The sequence below is a fragment of the Schistocerca serialis genome, chromosome 3 (assembly GCF_023864345.2).
Source record: "Schistocerca serialis cubense isolate TAMUIC-IGC-003099 chromosome 3, iqSchSeri2.2, whole genome shotgun sequence".
In the NCBI taxonomy this organism is placed as follows: Eukaryota; Metazoa; Arthropoda; class Insecta; order Orthoptera; family Acrididae; genus Schistocerca; species Schistocerca serialis.
Genome location: NC_064640.1, coordinates 476922970 through 476947077, shown reverse-complemented (window position 1 = coordinate 476947077; position 24108 = coordinate 476922970).

The window sequence follows — 24108 nt, the reverse complement described above, 5'->3', positions numbered from 1 at the left end:
CAGTCCTGACAAAACTGTACCATCTGGTGAGCAAGATGTATGAGACATGCGAAATTCACCCAGTCTTCAAGAAGAATATAATAATGCCAATCCCAAAGAAAGCAGGTGTTTACAAATGTGAAAATTACCGAACAATCAGTTTAATAAGCCACAGCTGCAAAATACTAACGTTAATTCTTTACAGACGAATGGAAAAACTAGTAGAAGCCGACCTCGGGGAAATCAGTTTGGTTTCCGTAGAAATAATGGAACACGTGAGGCAATACTGACCCTACGACATATCTTAGGAGCTAGATTAAGGAAAGGCAAACCTACGTTTCTAGCATTTGTAGACTTAGAGAAAGCTTTTGACAATGTTGACTGGAATACTCTCTTTCAAATGCTGAAGGTGGCAGCGGTAAAATACAGGGCGCGAAAGGCAGTTTACAATTTGTACAGAAACCAGATGGCAGTTATAAGAGTCGAGGGGCACAAAAGGAAAGCAGTGGTTTGGAAGGGAGTGAGACAGGGTTGTAGCCTATCCCCGATGTTATTCAATCTGTATATTGAGCAAGCAGTAAAGGAAATAAAAGAAAAGTTCGGAGTAGGTATTAAAATCCACGGAGAAGAAATAAAATCTTTGAGGTTCGCCGATGACATTGTAATTCTGCCAGAGGCAGCAAAGGACGTGGAAGAGCAGTTAACGGAATGGATAGTGTCTTGAAAGGAGGATATAAGGTGAACATCAACAAAAGCAAAACGAGGATAATGGAATGTAGTCGAATTAAGTCAGGTGATGCTGTGGGAATTAGATTAGGAAATGAGACACTTAAAGTAGTAAAGGAATTTTGCTATTTGGGGAGCAAAATAACTGACGATGGTCGAAGTAGAGAGGATATAAAATGTAGACTGGCAATGGCAAGGAAAGCGTTTCTGAAGAAGACAAATTTGTTAACATCGAGTATAGTTTTAAGTGTCAGGAAGTCATTTCTGAAAGTATTTGTATGGAGTGTAGCCGTGTATGGCAGTGAAACATGGGCGATAAATAGTTTTGACAAGAAGAGAATAGAAGCTTTCGAAATGTGGTGCTACAGAAAAATGCTGAAGATTAGATGGGTAGATCACATAACTGATGAGGAGGTATTGAATAGGATTGGGGAGAAGAGAAGTTTGTGGCAAAACTTGACTAGAAGAAGGGATCGGTTGGTAGGACATGTTCTGAGGCATCAAGGGATTACCAATTTAATATTGGAGGGCAGCGTGGAGGGTAAAAATCGTATAGGGAGACCAAAAGATGACTACACTAAGCAGATTCAAAAGGACGTAGGTTGCAGTAGGTACTGGGAAATGAAGAAGCTCGCACAGGATAGAGTAGCATGGAGAGCAGCATCAAACCAGTCTTGGGACTGAAGATCACAACAACAACAACAGGTCACAGATCTCTGCATACGAAGTATAGCTATCGCATCGACATTGTTTTTAATAGTGGAAGAAGAGCGGTAATATTTTTCATTCTGGAAGAAGTACGTGACACATATTGGAGGTTATCCTCTACGAAGTTGGCAAGTATGCGCCACATGCGACCCTATTGCCGCTTGCTTTGGCCGGCTATGCAGCCATACACATGCCTCGTGTTTTTCATTCCTGTATGCTGCCGGTACAAGCCGATGCTGGAAACGAAAAGCTTACTGACATGAAAACACATCAGCAGTCATCAGCTGATGAGATCTGAAAGCTGAATTCCCGTTACCTCTGAATGACCAGCTGGACAAAGCAGAGAAAGTCACAGGATGTTATTCTTATCATCATGGGCTTCTTCCATTTCTTCAGTCACATTGTGCACCCCTACCCAGAGTTCTCCACCTACTGCTACACCACTGATGCCCAATAATCTCACTTCAAATACAGCAACACTGTCCCTATCGCATACAGACCGAGCAAGGTAGCGCAGTGGTTAGCTCGCTGGACTCGTCACAAGAACTTTACTGTATTATGTCGTTTTCCATATCCTGTCGTCTCAGTGTGGACCGCGCCTAAATGTTCTACAAACGAGAAATCATAAGATTTTCATGTTTCACTCTCAGAAGTCTTTATACAGACGAACGAGGTTCGCGATTTTGGATGCTGTTAAAATCACAATGCATTCCATCGGGAAATTCAGCACTAAACTTTTTGAAGGCGACACGCACTGCTGGCCAAAGATTTCAAGTGAATAGATCCTGAGGCAGTTCTGATGTTTCTTATACAGGGTGTTTCGAAACTCTTCGTTCAAATTAATACCTTAGTCAGAGAACATGTAAACAACCATATTCCGGTAAGGAACATACGGTCTCTGAAGTCAGCTTGTAACGTTAGGTAACATTTTGGCATTGTTACTGACGTAACCTACTGAGTCGGTGTCGCTGACTAATTATGGGTACTGACGTTAAAAAGTGTTCTGTGTACAGATTGGTGGATCTGAGGTCCACTTGAAAACAAACCGATTCATTCCCAAGCATCACAGTCTTCCCTGTAAACGTACCAGTTCAGTCGCAATCATTACTACCTTGTGACAACAGTGGACATTCAGGAATTTACACGTGTTGAAGTGGTCTGTGAGCGGAAACAGACGAGCTGCAGGGATAGAGTATCGACAGCGCTTTTCCAGCAGATGAGTTCCACAACACCAGACACCCGAACGTCTCCATCAACTGCTACGCGAAACAGGTACTTTCCGCACATGTGTGCACGATGCAGGTCGGAACTGAACGGTGCGAACTCCCGAAATGGATTCTGCGACATGCTGAAGACACACTATCTTCAAGTATACGATGCACTGCACACATCCTTGGTGTCAGTCGTAGCCACGTGTGAAATGTTACATGACCAGCTGCTTCATCCTTTTGATCCTCAGCTAATCACACCGATATCACCTCAAGATTGTCCACAGTGTGGACAGTTAGCATAATGTATTTTGCAATAGAGTGCAGCTCTCATTTCCTCCCGAGGTCCTGTACAGGGAGGAGGCTTTGTCTACTTGTGAAGACTGTAGTAGTATGGCAAAGTGGGCATCAAGGAGTTTTGGTAGTGCAGGTTGCCTACATCAGGGGCATGTATGCACTCAGGGCCAAACCTATTGTGCTGCTTTGATTGAAAGGTATTTAACCTCTTGTTCTGCTATGATTAAGACCCACTGGGGATAATGCACCATTTTGATTTACAGCTTATGACCCACAGGGAAAACACACAAATTTGACTGACAGGTCCTTAACCTATTGTTTTCCCCATCACTCCTCCTCATCCACACCACCCTTCCACTGCCTCCTCCCTCATCCCTCCGGGAACTCCCCTATTCGATACAGGCACACTTTTGATATCAATTTGATTGACTAATTAATTAAAGCGATCAGTTAATTATCCACTCCCCCTATGGTAAAACCCACAGCCCTCTGTCACCCCTCCACCTCCCGGATATTGTCTGGATAAAGACTCAGCTGATAGGGCATTTGGAGGGAAATCGATTGCAGTATATGAAATATGGTTTAAACAATTTAGACAGTGTGTGGAATACTGTTTATTTAAACAGTTTATGGGGTATGAGACTGTGTATGGAACATCGTTTAATTATGTAAAGATTTTGGTAGTTGTTTAAAAAGTTTAGACAATGTGTGCAATATTGTACATTTAAACAATTTAAGAGATATCAGACAATATATGGAATACGGTTTATTTATTTATGTAAAGAATTTGACCGTTAGCGGGAAATCGAATGAGGTGTATGGAATACTGTTTAAACAATTTAGGCAATGTGTGGAATATTATTTATTTAAACAATTTATGTCACTAAGGTGATATATTGAACATTTAAACAACTGCTATGCTTTTTTATTCTCATCGTGCAATAGCGCCATTAGAAACCCATCACACGTAAATACACAGTTAAAAATCTTTCGATAGCGAATCATGCACCACCCTTCGTCCCCTGTCCACTGGACCGCACCCAGTGCCGACTCGCGCAACTGCACATGCAGCTTGATTGGGGGTTCTGCAAGGCGCCACCGCGCCGCGAGTTTCACAACGTACTCGCTCGGGCAACACGACTGACGGACCAGTTCTCATGCTAATCCTCAAATTCCGTCCAAGCTGCAGCTGCTTGTTTCACAGTGCACCGCGGCTCCCTGGAAGGGCGGTCAACGACGAGTCGACAACCAGAAGTACCGGAGTAGCTCAGATTTTAGTGTGTATAATTGATGAGTCCACTTGTTTGATCTTGGCAGTATCAACGACAGCTGGCGAAGTAACAAGTGTGCTGGGTGAGCACAACAGAAGCGGACAACTGTCTGTTACGTGAGAGAAGAATCAAAGAGATGGACATTAGCACTGGACGTATTGACAACACCCGAATTCCTGACACTGCAATCATCCCCAAATACCGTTTATGGCAGGGAGTGGAGCACTCTGCTATACACGCGCATCCACAACTGCGACTGCGGCCGTGGCGAAAATTTTCACAGGCCTCTTTACACTTTATTTGTGATCACGAGTCTGTCTGATCTTTAGGATTTTTTTGTCACCAGATGTGTTTAGTAGAAACGCTGAGGAGGAGGGGGGGGGGGGTGCGTACAAGACCTCGGATATATTTAGCGCTACGATTTATTTGTGATGCGAAGTTCATTACTTGATATACATTATGTTTGCGTCTGATGCTCAAACACTGAAAATATGTTTTACTACAAGGAATGATCATTCTATGTTGGAAGTGAGTGTTTAAGCGATCTATTTGTTTCCTGTAAACTGTTGAACAATTAATTTGACAGCATAGTGCAAATGGATTATTTCTCTCTATTTTTGATATCGAAATTCCGTCAGCCTTCATTTGCCTCCAGCATTGGCCAATAGGAATAAAGTGTTCTAAGGAGAAGTGAAAACTTCCATCTTCGTGATTGGAGCCGTTGATCCACACAGAAAAGCATGGAGTGCCTTGTTGGGAGCGACAGAGACGGGAAACGGGTCTGCAATTTTCCGATAAGCAGAAAGCTGACATTTGATGCTTTGTTTGGAGGCCGCGAGATGAAAGTAAGCCGATATCCTGTCCGAGGTCGGTGGTATTTAGTAACGTGATCTGTAATTAGGACACTGGGCAGTTTCGACTTTCATGGCGGCACCCTGACGATAGACACACACGCGGGAGAGCCCCATCGGTAGCTGCTATATCGCACATCATTCCATTTCATTATGATTGCAGTTATTATGTCACGGTGAGGGAGAGTAGGAGGATGCAGTCACGATGTCTGCTTAAGAGAGGGACCCCGTATTCTGCAAGGTGATTAAATAAATAATATGTACCAGTATATTATTGACTTTGGTTTCAATTTCGTGTCATAAGACCCTTCTTGTCCAGCACAGAGTGAATGTTAGGGGTGGTGATGGAGGGGTCGAGGGGTAGGGAGGGTGGAACGTCCTCTGGTAGTGGCACCGTGCACTGTTCACTGAATGTCAAGATGAACACACACAGGATAATTTAGATATAAGACAGCACCTTCAATCTGCCGAAGTGTAATTACATAATTAGGACATGTAGCTGCTTGATGTTAGCTTTCCCCAGCCCCTGCAAACTGAATTTTATAAATAAACAGTATATTCTATGCTGTATAACTGAATTTTTTGTCTTGAGATCCTTTCTCCTCTGCATAGATGGCAGCTTAGAGCTCATGGCGGAACCCCTTCTCAGTCAGGAACTGGCCTTGGAAGGAAGGAATCTGCCGTGCATTGGTACTCCACAGGGGTTTACTGGGTAAATGTATTTTGTTTGCAGTCTGGTCAAACCGCGACCGACGGAGCATGTAGGTCTGGGAGGACATGAGGCGAAACAGAGAAAGAACACTTGTTTCTATGGGAATTTCTCGGATGCTTTTGTTCGCGGATTAGTATGACGTCCGGTCTGTCATTCGCGGTGCCCGAGTGGAGACCTGCGCATGGCACATTGCGCTGCCGCGAGTTGCAGAACACCGATCGAGCTGCGTGTGCGGTGGCATAAGTCGGCATTGCGTGCGGTATAATCCACAGGGGACGATGGGCGGTGCATGCTATGTGATCCAAAGGTTTTTAACTTTGCAATTACGTGTAGTGTGTGTTTCATGGTGGTACTCCTTGTGCAATCAGGATGAAAAAGCATAACAGTTACTTAAATATTTCATATATCACGTTTCATCACATAAATTGCTTAAATAATCAGTATTGCACACATTATCTGATCTGTTTAAACAATATTCTAATCACTGCATTTGATTGCCTGCCAACTGCGAGATGCCTTACATAAATAAATAAACGATATTCCATACACAGTCTCGTATACCAGAAACTGTTTAAGTAAAGTTTCCACACATTGTCTAAATTTTTTAAATAATATTCCATACCCTGCAATGGATTTCCCTCCAAATGCTCTATCAACTGAGTCTTTTTCCCGCCAATTCCCCGGATGGGGAAGGGAGAGGGAGGGCTGTGGGTTTTACCATAGGCGGAGGGGTTAATTAAATGATCGATTTAATTAATTAGTCAATCAAATTGATATTAGAGGTGTGCCTGTATCGGCGAGGGGATTTACTGGAAGGATGGGGGAGGAGGAGGTGGAAGAGGGGAGGAGGAGGTGGAAAGATGGGGGGAGAACAATAGGTGAAGGACCTGTCAATCAAATGTGTGTATTATCCCAAGGGGGTCGTAAGTTGTAAATCAAATTGGCTGATCATCTACAGGGGGCCTTAATCCTCTTAGCAGAACCATAGGTTAAGTACCTGGCAATCAGGTTTGGCCCTGAGTGCATACTTGCCCCTAATGTGAGCAACTGACACTAAAAAACGCCCTAATCCGCTTTTCCCTGCTAGTGACTGTTCGAGTGTCCACAATTCGCATGTTTCAGCACATGTGACTCCATAGGGTATTCGACCTTGTGTTAATCAACAGCGATTCAGTGTAATGTGTGGGCTCACATTAGTTGATACACTGACTGGACCATATGTTCTTCCATTCCATGTCAATGGATGGAGCCAGATGTACTTCCAGCACGATAGGGTGACAGCCCATTTCTGTATTGCTGTCAGGAACCACCTGAGAGCTACCAAATGCAAATGGATGGCTCAGCCGATGTGGCCCTTATGTATGGGTACCCAGCCCACCTGACGTCATGTGTCTGAATTTCTTCCTCTGGGAGCATATGAAGTGGTTTGTGTACGAAACCTCTATGGAACATAAAATGACCTCGTAGCCAGGATTACCGTCGCTGCTGTTGTACAAACAAACTAATGATTTAAATTTCAGAAAGAATTGTTGCTAGATATCTCCCCCGTTGAGCACGTTTGCAGTAATATGGGCTGGGCACTCCAAGGAGTTCGGGATTTTGACTACCTGATGCTGCCAACTAGACAGAATTTGGAGCGAAATCTCTCTTAACGACCTACTACAACTCTATCAACTAATGCTTAGCGGAATAACTTATTCCATAAATGCTAGAGGTGGAACAACGAGTTATTTATTTGCTCACTTTGTGAAGCTCTTTCTTCTAAATTGGAATCATTTGTCTGTCAGCACATGTACATCACATCTACCGATTTGTGACCAATTGGGGTAATCCTTTGGTAGCACCTCATTTTTTTCTCTTAGAAAGTATATTTGTTTAGGTGTTCTGTATCTCCTATATATTCTCAGTTCTGCCCGCACCAAACCCTGAAACTGAACGATCGCTGCTGAAACGCCAGCGCCTTTCTTCTCTTCTCAAAAAGCACCATTTCTGTGTACTGAATTATTAATAAATTATCCAGTTTGGATCATATCGCTTCTATAATTTCTCCTGCTATAAATGTCAACATATAGAACCTACACTTTACTTTAGCTTTCATATCTTACTAATTGTGACTGTTGAGATTATTTCAGTAGCGCCTTGAGTGGGTTCTACCCTAAGAAGTGTCCCTTTCATTATTGCTGTACCCTTGTAAAATCCATTAGATTCACTACAATATGGCACATCGTCATTATTATCTATACAGTAAATTTTACTGTATTTTGCATTCTCTAAGTTATTTCTTCGCTGCTGTGAAACAAATCTCTTCTATCAAACAAGCGCCCACGGTTCTTGCGGTATGTTTTTCAAAGCCCATGTTCATTCAATTTTTTTTGGTTCATACTACCACCTCTGAAAGTTACCGACCCTACACCCATAGCAACAACAGTACTCGTGCTTGAATTCCACTATCAAAGACATCAGGACGATTTTTGATTATATATTTCAACTCGGTCGTTTCCAGGCTGGAGTCCCTTACCTCAAACTGATAGTTTTACTTTTCTCCATGATCTCTGAAAGTTTGTAACGTGATCATGGTATCATCCTCAATACGGAGCTGCTGTAACTATTCCTGACTAACGCATGAAGTCAAACGAACGTGAAACTAACCAACTCTTATGTAAAATGATCACATTATAAAGATATTGGACGTTGCTCAGTACATTTTCACTGTGCAGTTATTTCGCGCTTTTACACGTAGATATGTTTCTGTCTTTACTTGCCGATTGCTAGCAGCATAGTTTGTCCTTGACACAGTCTGTAATTGTCTGACTTCCGGTTTAGCAGGTGAATCAGTTAAGAGCCCGAATCACAGTGGAGCCTAGTTAGCATATTTGAAGAACACTCTATGATTTTTGTCCTGCCTGGTGGTGTGGTTCGGTGTGTGGAGCACGTCAGCGTGGTTAGGACAGTTTGACTATATGCTGGTGGAGACCATTTGCCAAACGAGTTTGTTACTTATTCATAAAGGTCGTGGGAGTCATATGTAATTAATTTCTTGGTCCACATCGCGAAGTTTAAGGCACAGAATCTCAGCATTTCAGAGCATGTCTCTCGTTTGGAGATATGGTCTTTGTGCTTTTGTAAAGAGCGTAGGTTTCAATGGGTGGTACGGTATTTGCTTCCTGTTAATTCTTTAGAATAGTAGAACGTTTAAAAGTTCCGCAATATCTACAAAGAGTGTGATTCGATTTCTTCCGGAGCACATAGACGTCCTTTGACTCATTTCGTCATTCTTTGAATCTTTGTGTACCACGTGTTTCACGTGTTTGTGAGCTCTAACGTTCCGCGTACTACTGTGGTTTAATTACTGTCTAGTGATATTAATACGCGTTTTATTTTCAAATAATTGTCAAATAATTAACTTAATTCCCACCACTTTCGTATTTAGACGAGCTTACGACTTTTCTCTTAGCATTTTTCCCAAAATCACAAGATTTAACTGTACTGCCTGCCCTCAGCTGCAGTAGGAATTTTTTTTGAATTTTTACTGCGATCACATTCAATGGCATTCATTTATGAAAAATGGAGATCATTAATCACATGTGGAACAATTAAAAAGTTTGGTGTGCTATTCTGGAGACGTTAGATGTGTTGCTATTCCTGATGCTGGAATTATGTTGCGTGATAAGTTTTGGACAAGTAGAAGGTAATTTTTGGCTTTAAGATCATACTTCAGTGAAACAGGATCATATTTAAGCATGTTAGTTGTATGTACTGTAGAGGCTAGAAGTTATTTCTTGTGCAGTATTATACACTCATCTCCGAAAATATTACTAGATATGCATGTGCATTTTGCCTAGATTAATTGTATTTGAATGTTAATATCTGGAAGTGTTTCATGAGAACAGGTTTATGGATAGACTCATTGCAGTGATGAGTGTACTGATAAATTTGTTAGTATTCTTCTTGTAATTAAGTCGGAGTTATTCTTTGTTTCTTCTATGTCATTTTTTGACGGGAATTTGCCTTTGCATTCTGTGTTTCATTGATTACATTTTATGTACTCTCTATTGAGACATTTTTTTCCTTGACAGACAATCGTGATGAATGTAAAATTTTAGAATAGAGACACACTTGGTAATAAAACTCACAGTTATATTGATGTGAGAGTAGGTGATGGAACATTGATGATTTTTGCGTGGGAATTATCCTTGTGTGAGACACTGCATATGTTTGAGGCATGTTTTCTAACAAGGTGATATTAACAATACCTTATCGTACAAAGGACGTGCAATTCTGTTTTTGATCTATGTCAATGAGAAGCGATTTTCCTTTTAGAAAGTGTCCTGTAGTGTACTGTTTTGTTATCCTGAGTGAAAGTTTTCTTTATAATTCCTGGAGTGTGAAATATGTCTGTGAATTAAATGACTGTCTGGACTGTAGGGTTGACTGTTTTAATACCGTTATATTAGAATTGCGTCCGTGCAGCAGAGCATTCTTGTGGGTGTGCTACTTATCGTTTTGCAGCTGACGACTGTATAACTTTAATTGATGTGTTACTAGGGTTCATTTGGCCTGATGCAACAAATAACTTCAGGAAGGTGCAGATTTTGAGTTGAGTGATCATACTCTTTTGCGGAGTGAAATAAAAGCTGAGGATAGGAATGTGAAATGTCTTTCACCTCACATTCTAAGGAGAATTTAAGTTTGACGTTTGGTACAGTTTTTTTTTTAAATTCTTTATTCATAACCCAATAATAATTATACAAGATTGACCCACCACCTTATTGATTAGTGGGTCCTATGTTCCTACTTTATACAATGGCAGCTTCTACATTATACTTAATTACAGACAGTCATGCGGTTAGTACTAGGCAGACTACTTCTTATTTTAAGTTAGCTTGACTTCTAGTTACTACGAAAGGGTTAGTACTAACTGCCTGCAGCGTTACAATTGTGCCAGTGTAATTATATAAACCTACTTTGGAAGCCTTGCCCATAGAGCTAATCCCTATGGGCGTGCCCCTGGCACAGGGCAGGCAAGGATGGTTTATCGCTGCAGGTTCCTAATTTACTATCCTATTCTAATTGCTTAAATCTACTTCCTATTCTACGTCATAGTTGGTGCGTTGTCCTATTCGGGATTACCCCAGTCCCCCTAGTCCCGGTCGTGGCGGATTCCAACTGTGAAGTCGACCTATCCACGAACGGGCGGTATGGGACTGGAGCTGTGGTCGCAATCAGTGTTTTTTATTTAACTAGGCTTGTAGGTCTCTCAAAAAAGCTTTTAATACTTTTTGTGATACCTCGTTGGCTAGTATGTTTATTCTTTGAAAAGTCTCCTCTTGTCTCAAAAGGTCATAGGTATTTGTATTTGGTATGTTGTCGTCTAAGTGTCCCGGCTACATCATCGAAAAGGGGGCACTCGTAAACCACATGGTCAGGAGTACCCTCCGGTGCACCACATTCGCACGCAGGCGTCACCCTTTTCCCAAACCGACTTAGATAAGTCGGATATGGGCCATGACCGGTGAGGAAGTGGAACAAACCCCTAGTTGGCTCAAAATACTTCATTTTTAGTCTTTCCTTGACGTCTGGTAGGAACTGAAAGGTTCTTCTACCAGTTTCGTCTAACTCCCATATCTCCTGCCATAGATCTATCCCTCTTTCCCTTATCTCTACTTTTTCCCTGACTATTACCCCCATAATTTCCTCTACCTTAATGTTAATACCCTTTCTGGCCCAGTACCAAGCGGCCTGTTCCCTAATCTTAATATCTAAAGGGCAGAGCCCCATTATGATTAGCAGTGCTCCACCCGGAGAAGTTCTATATGCTCCTACGGACCGTAATATCATGTTTCTTTGTACTCTCCTCACCGTCATGGCAGGCACCACCCTCGTGAGCCTGTGAGCCCAGACTCCTGAGCCGTAACCCACTATGGATGTCAGTATACTATTGTGGTAGAGTTTGATTAAATGAGGCGGAAGGTGGAATCTCTTGTGTCCTATAGACATCAGGTTATTTAATAATTGTAGGTCTTTCTGGGTTACGGTTTCTATGTGCCTTGCAAAGTTCCACCTTTCATCGATGATGATTCATAGGTAGCGCGTTTCTCGTCTCCGTAAAACGGGCGTACCGTCAATTCTCACAGTCGGGTTTCTCGTTAATTGTCCTTTAAGTAGCAGGTACGTCGACTTGGTTGGTGAGATCGTCATTTTGGTGTTGCGGCACCATAGTTGTAGTTTATTTAGTGCTCGCTCTATTTTGGGTTCTATATCCTCGCTACTTCGGCCGCCGATCAGCAGGAGGAGGTCGTCAGCGTAGGCTATCACCTCTAGCACTTCTTCGCTCCGTTGCAGGCTTTCCAGAAGAGGCTCCATGTGGATGTCCCAAAAAAGGGGACCCAACACGGAGCCCTGGGGGCAACCCTTGGTGATGGTTTTCCGGACTTTCCCGCTAGGGGATGATAGCCATACCTCCCGATCTTCACAATAGCTCCTCAAACACCCATATAGCAGACCTGACCATCCCTTCTCCCGAAGGCAGGAGAAGAGCGAAGGCCACCACAGGTTGTCGAAGGCGCCACTGATATCTACCATGATGCCAACAACATACTTACATGGGGCTGAGCCGCAGACCTCGGCCGCCAGGGCGATTGTATCAGACGCCGATCGTCCCGGCCTAAAACCGAATTGCCTGTCGCTCATCCCCTGCAGCATGCGGTGAGCCATCAGTCTGTTCGCTAACAACTTTTCAAGAAGTTTGCCAAAGCCATCCAGCAGGCAGATGGGCCTGTAGGATTTGGCCTCAGCAGGGTCCTTCTCGGGGCCTTTTTTGATGATTACCACATCTGCAGTTTTCCATGTTTTTGGAAATTTGCCTTGTCTAAGGCATGCATTATAAAGATCTGTAAGTGGGGCAACTAGTTGTGGGGCCAAGAACTGCACCACCTCCGCCACAATGCCGTCTGGTCCAGGGGCTTTCCCTTTCTTTAAGGACTTGATAAGAGCAGCAACTTCCTCTTCTGAGAAGGGGAGGACCGCTACGTCATTTACGTACCTATGAAGGTCTTTGTTTCGTAATTGACGCTGCTCTTCAGTGTCATCATTCCTGTCATCGTCAGGCAGCAGCGACCGAAGGAGGACCTCGGCAGTTTCCTGCCAAGATTCCGTCATTCCGTCACCGTGCCTGAGCGTTGATATCATTGTTGGGGAGCGGATTTTCTCCCTCACCAGTCTGTAAGGTACACCCCAAGGATCGAGGGCCAGCTGATTAGTTACAAAACTTTCCCAGCTGTTTATTCTCGTCTTTTGTAGCTCTTGTTGAAAGTTGTCCTTTGCCTCCCGGTATAACTGTAGCCATCTTTGCTTTTCCCACCAGATAACACTGCGCTGGTAGTGCTTCCTCAGTCTTCTAACAGACTGACGTAGTTCTTGCAGCTCGGCTGACCATGGTGCCGGTGTGGCTGCCACGGCCCTCCTCCTGGTTGGTACGGCCGCCTTAATCGCCCTCGTTACCGCTCGTACCAGTTCCTCGGCTCTGTCGTCCACGTTGAAGTCCTGTCGTGCGTCTCCTTCTGGTAATGGAGGAATGTCGCACTTTCTGGCTAGGCATTCCCAATCCGTTTTTCTGAAGTTTCTTTGCACCTCCCACCCCATGGCCCAGCGGCATTCTCTGCCTCCTACAGTGAAAGTGATTAAATTGTGATCACTGGTGGTGGCATTGTCTTCCACTCTCCACTCTTGTATCATATTCAGTGCATTCGGCGTGACCAGCGTCACGTCTATGTTGGTGCCCTGTCCTCCTCCAGCCACGTAGGTGGGGGGGGGTTACCTGGTCTGTTCGCCACCACCAGTTGAAGAGCCATTATCGTCTCCTCTGCCTTAGCACTATTTTCATCCCTTGTGCCACTGTACCATAGGGGGGATTTGGCATTTATATCGGCAGTTATAATAATTTTGCGTCCCCGCAACGCCGTGGCCACACTCGCTAGATGATCTAGGTGTCGTTCAATTCTTTCACCGTACTGGAAGTACATATTGATGATGATGATATTTCCAGAAGGAGATTGTATATCCACGACGTTGCAGTGACTATTGGAATACTGTGACAGAGGTGTTGCACGCAGTGCGGTGTTTGTTATCACAGTAGCCGCTCTGGTACTGTCCCCGCTGCTGACAATTTGCCACGTTGCGGCAGTGAACGCAACTTTTCCAGCCAGAGAATACGGCTCCTGTAAACAGAGTATATCTAGTCTCTTCTGCATCACTTCCTTTCGAAGCTCCTGCATTACCAGTCGACTGTTGTGAGTGTTTAGTTGTCCAATTTTTATTCTAGTCGTCATGGAAAATAGGTATGTATGTGGTCATGTGGCCAGGTTTTGTTCCAGTCATAAGCCAGTCGTCCGTTTGCCATCACTGATTGTTGGTAAATTTCATCTAAGTCAAATTTTTCTCCTCGTCTGTCAAACACTTTTATGAGTAGGTCTCGCAGTGCTCCGAAGTCAGTGGGGAGGTTCACCGACTTTAATTGTATTCTGTCCACAGCCTCCATCACCTAGAAGGTTACCCTTCGTCCGTACTTATGTCCTACTCGGACCACGTGACGCAATGCAGTGGTCAGGGTTGTCGGCTGCTCCAGTCTAGCTAGCTGCATGGTGTACTCAAGGTTTGGGTACACCCTCACTGGGTCCACGGGAGGCAACCTATCCACCGGGCTATCTCTGGTGTTGGGATTGGCGGTGGAACTCGTTATTGTACTTTCTTGGACAGGTTTTAAGTTATTGTCTGTCACTACCACAGGATGCTCTTGCCGTTGTGGATTTTTAATCGGCAGCTTATCCCGGCATTGGGAGGAGGGTGCTCTAACCTCTGATGGGAGCTCAGTTTGTATTCCAATGTCCCTGGTGGGGGAGTCAGTTTGTATAGATTTATCATCTGTTGGTACATCAGCCTTGATAAGCGACTTCAGGAGAATCCTGAATCTACATGCTCTCATTGCATCCCTCCTCCTTTTGCTCGGGGATTTATGCTTTGGCATCCTGCATGGTATGCCATTTTCGGCCATAATCGATGCGGGATATCAACCTCTGTTCGAGCATCCTGTAGGTAGGGCAGTTCCGTCCTGTGGCTCCACAGGACTTCTTGCCACGACTCTTGCACGGGATGCAGACACCTGTGGCCTTACAGTCTTTTCGTGTGTGTCCGTTATCACCGCATTTGGAGCAGGCCGACCCCCTGGTGCAGTGCCTCAGGATGTGGTCCTAGTCACCACAGTTGTGGCAATGAGGTACCACAATGTAATCGTTTGTATTTATGGCGTGGAATCCCACGTATAGTCTGCCCAGTACCGTAATTTTCCTCCACACTGTTGCGGAGACCTCGGCGACGTGATGTATGACATGACGGTCCCAAGGACCCGTCTTAAATCTTAGTTAGAAATTATTTTGAAAATATTTTTCATTTATGCCTTCAAAATTTTGCTTTCTGATTGCCTCAGCCAGCTCTTCATTGGTCATTACAGTAGGAACATCATATAGTATGACCAAGGGGTTCCTCTTTTTTGGGGGTTCACATTTCACTACTGCATTTAATTTGGGATTTTCGAGAAGTTTGTTCTTGTCTTCTTCAGACGCAACTTCCACAATTACCGAGTTGCGGCTTGGTTTGACCCGTTTTATCTTAATTTTATTTTTAACTGGGTCTATCGTAGTGGTCAAAAGTTCCTGTATTCATTTTACACTTGTATCTTTTCCAGGCAGGGTCCTAAGGAAGACTGCCGTCTCCTGTTTCTTTGACACCCTGTCTATTGCCTCTTTTGTGTTGTTTTGTCTGGGGGCTTGTGCTGCCACCGCCGCCCAGGTCTTGCTTGGTTGTTGTTGTTGTGGTCTTATCTGGGTGTTTTCCTTTTCTAGCTCCTCTACTCTTCCTTCCAACTTGGCATGGGCAATTGCCCATGCAGCCAATTCATTTTTTATCTGCAAGATTGCTGCCTGACTTATCTTGCCGTTTTTAATACTTTGTTCAAGGAGCAACGTGATTTTAGAATGCCTCTGCATCACTATGTAATCCTCCACTGCCTGTCCCATCTCGTCCTGTGGAGAGGGATCAGGCGCAAAAGAAGCTCTCGAAGGCGCACTAGTATCACTCGTCTCTGTTGTCGCCATTATGAACGAGTGATGAAAAGAAGTGGGAGCCCGTCTCTTACCCCGGACCGGCTCCTCTGGCATGGGGGGGGGGGGGGGGGGGACTTTCGCAGCTCGCCCACCGACCTCGCCCCTAGGTCAAGGGCACTTCCGAGCTGCCGGGTTCAGCGCGCCGTCGCCAGCGCACTGGTCCCCATCGATGGCCTCGTCGTCGACGATTTCACACGACGCTCCTCGGCAACTGCACCCCGCACTCCGGAGAGGCGGATGCACCCCTCGCCCTTCGCCGCCTACTTGCCTGAGCTTCCACCTGAAGGCCAAGGACCCACTCCTACTCAGGTGGTGGGTCGGTCCCCCAGTCGTTCGGCGGTCTGGGCCCATCTAACCTAGCCCAGGCGATGTCACCACCTCCTGTGTTTGGCAGAACACGCCCCGGTTACCCAGGGGCGCGGCGAAGCATCCTTGCCGACTCGCGCCGTGATCCCACGCCGACAAACGAGGTCGCCGGCATGCAGAGCACCTGCTGGTCTGTGCCCTGCGAACAGAAAGGGACTGGTGTTCGGTCCCTCGACACAGCTCCCACTGTGCCACGCACCCTTCGCTTTCGCATCGGGTTGGGTCGCAGCTCTCCCTTTTGTCGTAAGGCAGAATGCCAAGCTTAACGTCTGGCACCACGGGAAGGCGGAAAGAGCCACTTGGGAAGGAGAGGCTATAAGAGACGCTTCACTTCCCCTGTGAGGACTACCGCGGCACACCCGACTGGGAAGCGATACGCCCCAGTGCCAGCCTCCGTGCCTTACGGCGCGCCGGCAACGGGCGGGCCCGCGCCGAAACGCGCCGTCAAGGGTGCTAAATACACTGAAATTCAGAGATGTAGCGCCTTTATTAAATATATTTGCTCGCGAAATGTTTATCTCAGGATTAGAATCAAAGACTTGTGGCGTCTATAGAAATGAGGCACTGTGGGACATTGACTGATGAGAATTGAAATACTCTGGTTTCTGGTACTGGTTGTCTGTTGATTGTGATCAATAATTAGTCTGTGAGGATTAAGTGCACTGGTTAAAAATTTTTTGCATTTTATTTTTAAAGAAACGGAAGTAAAAGTGATTTATAGATTTAAATCAGCTGACACGAATGTTGATGTTAAAATTGTCCCCCAGTTCAGGGTGACAAATAAACTAGTTGTTTACGTTTCACAGTCGGACTTATGAGACATTGTAAGAGCTACGTGCAAAGGCATTATGACAAGGGTTCCTCTGCCATAAGTAGGTGAGTCGGGCACTTCCAGTACAGTTTGGCATCACTGCCTTACATCATGACTACAGTCACGAGAAAATCGCAGTCGCAGTTGGAAGTGAACGCATGTGAGGTGAAGTGTTCTATTGTGCACTGTAATCTTACACAAAAATACCCCATACCTGCAGTAACATACTTGATAACAGACGTTACATCTGAGCAGGTGTTATTCGTGGTTAAGAAAGGTGTCCATTGACAAAAGCAGCGAAAGAAGCGTACGCCTTGTACTTCGGGTGCCTAGTTGGAGACCAAGATAAATCGTGGGCTCTGCAAGTGTACTGCACCTTGTGTTCGTGTACATTGAATGCTTGGCTGCATGGTAAAAAAGTTTCCATGATGTCTGCTGTGCCAGACATCTGCGTGAACCCACAAATCATGCATTAGATTGCTACTTTTGTGTGGTGTCGTCCTTGAGGAGAGAGTCAATACCAAGAAGAAGAGAAATATTCAGGTTCCTGATATCCCATCTGTCGTTTGCTGTGTGGCCCACATGTACCACCATCAAGCACGGAAAAGTACAGCCATCCGCCAGTGACACTGCCTCTACATTTACAAGAACATCGTCATCTGTAGAAACACACGAAATCTCACAGTGTGAATTCACTGACATGGTTAGATATTTAGATCTCCCAGGGCGTAAAGCCGAACTCTCGGTCTCATGACTGCAGCAGTGGAATCCCCTCGCTGTGTCTATGTTTCCGAAGCGTCAGAGAAAACCTAAGTGTCATTTCAGTACTTAGGACAACATTACACTCTGGAGTGGCAGTGAAGGTTTGTTGGAAGACCTGAGTATAACATGTAAGTCACACGTGTGGAGACTGTTTTTAGATGGCTTCATAACAAGCCTTACATCATTACTAATCCATAATGCTAATGAAAGGCCATCCATCGTTGTTGAATATGCTGTCTTAGCTAGAGAAATGTATACCATGTCGAAATCCGCTGCACACTATGTTATTTAAAATAAGCATGTGTGCTTGGTTCGTGGATATTTCAAAGATATTGCAATACTGTTGAGTTTGTAAAGAGGTTACACCAAGTACTGCTGCCACTTGCGTTAGTGGGACAGTCGCGCAGGAGAAAAACACCTCCAGGAAAAGCTTTGGTGCGTGTGTCAAAATGTACTGCCGAAAAACCTGTAGTGAATCATAACACAATTTTTCTCCTACTGTTCACATTAAGTTAGGTCTCACGACGGTATTTGCTAAGGCTGTTCACGGGACTGAAGCAGTATTTAGTATCTGTGTATGGAGTTTCCACTACTCAATTAAGAGAATATCACAAAACGATTTTCAATTCGTGGAGTCATCTTCCGTCTATGTAACTAATAGAAGGCAGTTTGTTTATTGCCTTACGCGTATCGCTTCTTTTATTTGGAAAGCATCTTCAACGGCCTTGAGTTGCCACTGAAGATGCATACCAAATAAAATAAGCGAAACGCGTATGGTAATAAACAAACTGCCTTCACTTAATTGCATAGACAATGTGATGATAATTTATGGTGGTTGGCGCTAAATGCATAGACAGAACATACCTCCACGAATTTAAAGCAATTAAAAAAAGACGGAAAACAGAAAAAATGATTGTTTTCAATTCTCACGCAGGCACCCCAGCTATTGGGAGATTTACACTTTGTGTACGCTCTAACTCTGGCTCATCTGCATGCTTCACACTGTGTTCGTAACAAGACAACATTGTTCTTGGGAAAGAGGAGAGAAGAAAATTTCAGGAACCTCATGGATGAACTTATCATGCTTATAGGTACAATGGCTGATATTTGACCTTGAAGATGAAATTTCTGTACTCCCACATCGATATGTTCCCAGGGAACTGTGGTGCATTCACTGTTGAGCAAGGCGAGCGGTCCCTCGAGGGTATTTTACTCGGTGGAGCAGCGGCACACAGGATGATGGACTACTGCTGTGTTTGCTGATTTCTGCTGGATGCCACAGTGAGATGCTCCAGACACTTCCCATATGAGGCAGGCACAGAAGGGGCAAAAATACATTAGCTAAGTTCAAATAATGTAAATAGCCTGTCCATTACGGCAGTAACATACTTGAAACGTGAAGTGCCAGCTTATGCCTAACCTTGAGCTTGCAAACAATTTCAATCGTGATATTCTTGTTCAACGCACTGAAATATACAAAAACCGTCTACTCTGTTTTCTGCAGAAGAGTACACTGTGAACCACACTTATTTAATTTCTGTATGTGTCTGAGGAGAAATCCGAACATACTTTTGCTGAAAGTTGATCTGGATTTCCTCTTAGGTTTTGAATATGTAGCTGATTCTTAAGGAATAACAATGAGTGTTATTCTCTTATGTTGTTTATTTTGTGGTGATATACAGAAGTTTTAGTGGCAAAATGGAAGAATATACATGTATATACATTAATAGGCCGGTGTTTAACCTGTGATCTTTGTTGTATTTTCAGTTTGTGCATTTGAGTTGTATAGTCTAACATTGAGATTGGTTGATCAGTGTTATGATTATTTCAAAATTGCTTTCAACACTGCAGTATATCAAAGTGCTTGCGCAGGGCGTTGTTTCAACCTGTGCGAATTCCAAGACATAAGGTGATCTTGGTGATAGACTAATTAAAGCCCTAATGATATGAGGAGAGTCCTCTTCTATAGCAGATAGCGAAAAAGCCGGTGTAATTACAGAACAAGACATGGCTAGCATTAAGAAATTAAAACAAAGTTCTGTAAGAAATTTTAAGGTTCTGACTAATAAGTTAAAGAAGTGTTACAATGCACTAGTAAAGGAATCTAAGGTCGTGACTAACCACACGAAGGGCACAAGTGAATGTAGTGGGGCTGCTGTTCTTGGGGAGAAAGGGAACTGTAGCCCACCAGTAACTGCTGATAATAGTAAATTTGTTGCTCTACTTGATACAACTGTGAATTGCAAAGCCACGAACATTAAGCACTGAAGCTAAGACGAGACAGAACGCCAATCATTTATTAGCAATTCTCTTGTAGGAATTAATAAGAGAAGTGAAGAATAACTGTGATGAAATAATGGCTAATTGTGTAGGACTAATGAAATACACTCTCATAACGAGTGAATGATAGCTTATTATGTAATGATAGGAAAAAAATCTCTGATCTGCAGGAGTCAATTAGAGGAAGAGAAAGAGCAATCAAAAGATGTGATTAGGAAATTACAGCTACAAAATGAGGTGCAGAAGACGGTTACGAAAGTTAATGAACTTAAAACTATTGTAGCGCAGCTACCTGTTGAGCAGAAGTCAGTTGGCATACTTCCGGCCAGTGTTTGTGACTCAGAGGATGTCACAGCTTGGCTGGAGGAGACGCGGCTAAACCTCCTGACCACACAGTAAGTGCTAAAACAGAATTGTGAGTTAAATCTGAGTTATCATAATGAACATTAGACATAGATCATAATTTATATCTCCATGTAATCGAGTAGGAACAAGAGGGAATGGGTACAGAATCTAACAGTGACATTATTGATAATGAGCTATCAGTACATAAAGGGTTAACGAATGATGTTTAGAGTGGAGAAGTGAGTTGACAGCCTTTTTGATCCCTTTTGTTGTAGGTGAATATGCTTTGATAGGTACTGTTCCAGGAAGAGGTAACGTTTCCGTGTATGTAATGGTGGTGGTACTAGAAAAAGTGGAATTCTTATGTCTTTGAGAGTCAGTGAGTTTGTAGGGAGATGTTTTCAAGTTTCCAACAGGGCGTGCAGCACATTTCGAGCCATGTAGTGTCATTAGTAATAGCTGTGAAAACCAAGTGGCAGTAAGTGAGGTGCATAGGTTTAAGAAAAACTGGAAATCTGTGGTAAGGTCTTATGGGACCAAACTGTTGAGGTCATCGGTCCCTAAGCCTACATACTACTTTGTCTAATTTAAACTAACTTAAGATATGGGCAACACACACACCCACGCTCGAGGGAGGACTCGAACATCCGAAGGGGGGGAGGGGGAGTCGTGGGGAGTCGCACGAACCATGACAAGGCGCCGTAGACCTCCCGGCTACCCTGTACGTTGGGTTTAAGATTTACTGAGTTCACTGTAGGGTTCATGTCAGAAGGTGTGGAGGTAACATACTTTCTGATTTTCCTGTATTCATTATAAAATTGCTATTTGTTCTTTTCATGTTCTAGTTAAAATTCTCCATCTTTCAGGTAATAAGATTTTTTCTATTAACAAGTAAAGAGTTACACGTTAGGTAGTTTCCTCCATCTAGGTGGCAATATGTGTTGAGGAAATTAGTATTCTTGAGGACAAAGGTTGATGGGAATTTCACAGTGATTTTTCAGTGCTAACATGTAATAAGCTGACGTGGAGTGATATAGCGCATGACATATTTATCAGGAGTGTGATTGCGACGTGCTGTATGATTTTTAACTGTGCAGTGATCATGTAATTTTCCTACACGCCTTTGGAAATTCCTTCTTTGCATTTCTTCTTCTTGTGCATTTGATGAATATTGGTTGTAGTGGTACTAGACGTATTTCGATGCCTCTGACGTTGGATAAGGATTTTTGTAATTGTTTATTGTGACTCTTGAGCTGTGGCAAGTGATCATGAGTGGGTGCAGTATGTGTATAGGCATATTCTGACATATGTGAAGCATCACGGTTTTTTCCATTTTCTATTTTAAATCTATGCTTAATCAGTTGTTTGGATGTAGTGATGATAGTGTCCTTGTATGAAGACAAGGAATTTTGATTTTGCAACTAATTGTCTCTCGTGCAACATGAGAATATGACACGAGGTATGTTTTGACTGTTCCATTATTAATTAATCATAGTGAGTAACTGTGAGGAAGAATGTTAGTATGAAATGAAGTGGGGCTACTCTCTTCACCCTGAGAGCCATATTCACTACTGGCCATTAAAATTGCTACACCAAGAAGAAATGCAGATGATAAACGGGTATTCATTGGACAAATATATTATACTAGAACTGACATGTGATTACATTTACACGGAATTTGGGTGCGTAGATCCTGAGAAATCGGTATCCAGAACAACCACCTCTGGCCGTAGAGGACCTGCAACATGCGGTCGTACATTATCCTGCTGAAATGTAGGGTTTCGCAGGGATCGAATGAAGGGTAGAGCCACGGGTCGTAACACATCTGAAATGTAACGTCCAGTGTTCAAAGTGCCGTTAGTGCGAACAAGAGGTGACTCAGACGTGTAACCAATGGCACCCCATACCATCACGCCGGGTGATACGCCAGTATGGCGATGATGAATACACGCTTCCAATGTGCGTTCACCGCGATGTCGCCAAACACGGATGCGACCATCATGATGCTCTAAACAGAACCTAGATTCATCAGGAAAATGACGTTTTGCCATTTGTGCACCCAGGTTCGTCGTTGAGTACACCATCGCAGGCGCTCCTGTCTGTGATGCAGCGTCAAGGGTAACCGCAGCCATGGTCTCCGAGCTGATAGTCCATGCTGCTGGAAACGTCGTCGAACTGTTCGTGCAGATGGTTGTTGTCTTGCAAACGTCCCCATCTGTTGACTCAGGGATCAAGACGTGGCGGCATGATCCGTTACAACCATGCGGATAAGATGCCTGTCATGTGGACGGCTAGTGATACGAGGCCGTTGGAATCCAGCACGGCGTTCCGTATTACCCTCCTGAATCCACCGATTCCATATTCTACTAACAGTCTTTGGATCTCGACGAAATGCGAGCAGCAATGTCGCGATACGATAAACCGCGATCGCGATAGGCTACAAACATACCTTTATCAAATTCGGAAACGTGATGGTACGCGTTCTCCTCCTTACACGAGGCATCACAACAACGTTTCACCAGGCAACGCCGGTCAACTGCTGTTTGTGTATGAGAAATCGGTTGGAAACTTTCCTCATGTCAGCACGTTGTAGGTGTCGCCACCTGCGCCAACCTTGTGTGAATGCCCTGAAAAGCTAACCATTTGCATATCACAGCATCTTTTTCCTGTCGCTTAATTTTCGCGTCTGTAGCACGTCATCTTCGTGGTGCAGCAATTTTAATGGCCAGTAGTGTACGTCCTGCGTTTATGATGTCCCTGGAACACACAGGATTACTTCAGTTGAGGTTGGTCATCTGTGTAATAATGTATATCTTCATGTGAAATGAAAGGAAAGCGATTAATTCAGGTGATGCGGACCGTAACTATTTGTGTGAAGTAAATGAATAATTGCGAGTGAGATGCGATACGGATTGTGTTCCAGAGATGTTAAATGTTTGGTAGTGTGTTCTCCAGAGTGTATAGGTAACTAGGATTCTTGCAAAGATGTACTGAAGAGAAGAAAGCAAATTCCTTCGTTTCTGGCCGTGTCGTTTAATTATTATGAGATGAAATGATTTTCTGGATTTATAGAGTCCCTCTAAGTATTAAGGATGAAACAGTGGGATTTCTTGAATATTACGTTGTCTTAAGCAACAGTCAGAAATGCTATGTGATCATAGGTTTCCCCACAAAAGGAGAGTGTTACTGGGTGATGTCTATTGATGTATCCCTTAATTTATATGGAGTAGTAGTTCAAAAGATAATTCTGTGTTCAGATTTATTCCAGATATGTAGGTTTCCGATTGGCAGTGCCTGAAGGAACAGCACAAAGCCTTTGTGTATTTATGGTGGTGATCGATGAAGAAAATAGCTTTGTGGTGTCTAATTGAATAGAAATTAACCCTATTTCGAGGATTTTTGAGGTATTTTTCTGATGTCAAAGGCATTGCAGTTAATTGTTCTTTAAAGAGATTTAACGAGAGCACAGCTGGTTGGTACTGTCTGTGTAATGTAGGCCACATTGGAATTCAGGACGTTTGTATCATGATAAATTTGAAGGGTGCTCCTGATAGTGCACTTTACTGTATATGAGAGGTCATAGTATATTTTCTAATACGTAGACGCACAAGGGATCTGATGGAAATTGAAGAGTA